This window comes from Bison bison, unplaced genomic scaffold (assembly GCF_000754665.1).
Source record: "Bison bison bison isolate TAMUID 2011002044 unplaced genomic scaffold, Bison_UMD1.0 scf7180017847359, whole genome shotgun sequence".
NCBI lineage: Eukaryota > Metazoa > Chordata > Mammalia > Artiodactyla > Bovidae > Bison > Bison bison.
The window spans coordinates 33,877-37,222 of record NW_011477932.1 but is presented as its reverse complement, the minus strand read 5'-3'; positions in this window follow the sequence as shown (position 1 = coordinate 37,222).

Genomic DNA, 3,346 nt, shown 5'->3' with positions numbered 1-3,346 from the left:
GGCTGGGCTGGGCTGGGTTGGGTGGGGCCGGGTCCACTCTGGAGGCTTCCTCTAAGGGATGCCAGCAGGCCTGGGAGGGAGGGCGCTGTGGTTCAGGGCGGCTGGGCAGGCCCTTGAGGGGCTGCATTTGCCTGAGACTCTGGGGCTGCCGTCCCGGGCTGCGCTTGATGGACTGCAAGGCTACCCGGTCAGAGTGGCTGTGGAGCCACGATACCACGCGGGGCTTAGCCGAGCCCTCGTCAGCACCGCACCCGGCTGTGGACCACGGGCTCCCAGAGGAGGGCAGGAGCATTTGCTCAGCACTGGACTTGGATGCCAGCTGCTCACCTGCAGATCGGTAAACTGAAGCCAGGGCAGAGACCGAGGCCCACTGCACACCTCTGCGGTCCTGCCTTGGTGTGTAGGCACCTCGGGGGCCTGGGCCAGAGTCCCGCTTCCTGGCTGCACGCAGAGCGATGGGGCCTCGCGGTTCAGCCAGGGCCCTCAGGTGCCGCCCTGCCGTCCCCACGCCCAGACCATTCTTCCGGGGAGTAACTGGGTGCACAGAAGAGAAGCCCGCTTCCGGGGGCAGTGGGCTGGGAGACGCCAGCCCTCTGCGGACGCCTCTGCTCCAGAGAGGGCACGGCGGCCCAAGACACGCCCACTGCCGGCCCCAGGTCCGCAGTGGAGGGGCTGGGGCAGCTGGAGGGGAGTCTGCAGTCAGCTGGGTCTGACCGGGCGGGGCGCACAGTGGACCGTGGGGAGATGCCTGTGTGCGCCCCCCCAGGGCTCAGGGCAGCCCAGGCCGCAGGAACCCTCAGGGGCGGCCGGGTGTCCAGCAAGGGGCCCTGCCTCTGCCCTCAGACCGTCACACGGGGTTCACCCCGACCCCCCCGAGTCTCCTCAGCTGCAGAGTCACAAACTGGCAGAAGCACGGGCCCACCTCCAGGTGGCCCGGGGCCCCCGCGGCCTCCTCCCAGTGAGGGAAGTGCGAATGGGCGAGGCAGCAGGCGTAGCTGGACGCGAACCGCAGGATGGCCTCCTGGAACGCGGCCTCGCCATCGGGGGCGCCCAGGAAGGTCTGCTTGCAGTCGCCCAGCAGCACGTACACGAAGTAGAGCTTGTTCTTGGTCTCGCAGCCCATGAGCACCGAGTGCGGCGCCAGCAGCAGGTTGGCCTCCCCAACGCGGCACGCCAGCTCCCGCAGGGTCTTCTTGGAAGACCTTCGGAGCCAGCACAGGGTGTTGACGCTTAAGATCATGAAAAAGGGGCAGAAAAATGCATTGGCGCTGATTACGAGGAACCGCCGAGCTGGCTGGAGCTCCTGGATCCCCAACACCAAGGGTAAGAACACCGAAACCACAGAGAGGAGAATCAGGACGATGGCGAGGATGATCCTGCAGCCCAGGTAACGCAGGCAGGAGCGGGGCGAGCGCACACCATTCAGGATGCCCACGGCTTGCTTGTACAGCTCGGGGTCCTCCAGCACCTCCTTCAGGGGGTCCGGCACGGCCAGCGTGCTGAAGCTGCCCACCTTCCACGAGGGCAGGCTGTCCCTGTTGATGCAGTCCAGGGTCAGCAGGGCCTTCCCACTGTAGAGGGCGGGGGCCGAGCGCAGGGCCGGGGGGTGCGCCAGGTGCTGGCTGGGGGTGCACAGGAGCTGCACCAGCTTCTGGAAGAAGCGGCCATCCGTGGCCTCCAGGTAGGTCAGGTGGCTGAGATGCAGCGGGACCCGGCAGGGCCGCAGCAGGACGGGGAGGACCGGCTTCCTCTCCAGGCAGGAGCCCACGAGGGACAGGTGCCTCCAGGAGGCACCAGCGGCTTTGCACAAAGTCCTCGCTCAGCACCAGCAGCACCTTCTGGCTCTGCTGGATGCAGCCCGCCATGTTCTCCAGCACGTTCCTGCCGGGCGTGAAGTCCCGCTCGTGCAGGCACACCTTCAGCCCCGGGAGCTCGGCCTCCAGGCGGCCAGTGAGCCTGTGGGTCCACACGGCGTCCACGCTGCTGTAGCTCACAAACAGGTGGAACTGATCGCCAGGCCTCAGCGGGGGGATGGGCGGGGCCACGCCTTCCTCCCCGGCGCAGGAACCCATGCGTGCTGCCCCGGGTCTGCCTCTGGTTCCTGAGAAGGAAAGCACCCTTAGGCTGCAGGAGGTGCAGACGGACTATGGTGATCCTCTGCAGAGGTGGAGCCGCAGACACAACCGGCCGCAGTCAGCCCGGGAAGCTGCCAACCACCCAAGCCTGCCAGGGTGCGGTCAGTGACGGCCACCCTTCCCCCTCCCAACGCGGGACCCACCAGAGGAAGTCACAGCCTCCCGGGAGGGCCCTGAGCCCCTCCCACTCTGGGGCCTGCCTTCGGGTCTCCACCAAACCCCAGTGACCGGGACCCTGCTCCAGCACACCCTGGGGGTCTGCCCTCTGCGGCGCCCACTCAGGGCCTCTGGGGACATCCACAGGACATCTGGCTCCAAAGGGCTGGGGCTCACGGAGGCCACACCGGCAGTCCCCTGTGGTTCTCGTTTCCCTCCGCATGGGAGGCTGGACGTCTATGCCCTCCCGGACTTCCTGTGCTGAGATGCTAACCCCGTGGTGATGGCCTAAGGAGGTGGGGCTTTGGGGAAGTGACAAGGCCACTGGAGGAGCCCCCAGGCAGGGGTCAGTGTCCTTCTGAAGGAGACCCCATGGAGTTCCTGCTGCCCACACCCACCCTTGCACGAGGACCTGCTGTCGAGGAGCGAGGAGTGGGCCTCAGGGAAACATATCAGAGGCCCGAGGCCTGCAGCCTCCAGCCTCCAGGGCTGTGGGAGGGCGCTGGGCCAGTGCAGTCGCCTCCCGCGGTGCCGGCAGCGCAGCGAGTACACTGGCTGGGTCTTCCCAGCAATGTGCCCCCGGGAGGGGTCACACAGTGCGGGGCCCTGGACTGCTTCTGCTCTGCACGCAGACTCCCACTGAGGCCTCGCCGCGCCTGTCCAGGAGCCAGAGCTGAGCCTGGGCCGCCCTCACAGGTCTGCCTGCTTGTCCCCAAGAGCACCTCTTCCCAGGACTCAGTCCTGCAGGCTTCTTCGCACGCCCATGGCCCCGTGCGGGTCCCAGCAAGCAGCTCTCAACCCCGCAGGCCCAAGGCAGGCTGTGACCTCACAGCCTCTGGGGCCTCCAGCTTGGACCCCTCCCCACTGGGGGATCAGGGTGGGGGTCACGAGGGCCGAGACAGCCTGGGAAGCCCCTGTGGTCTAGCCCCCTGCCCCTGCCACAAGGCCCCTGCATCCCGAGTTGGCCGGGCAGCTGAGAACCAGGGGAGGAGGCACTGAGGCTCTGAGGGATGCCCTGGGGAAGCCTGGCGCTCAGGACACCACCCCATCTCCTC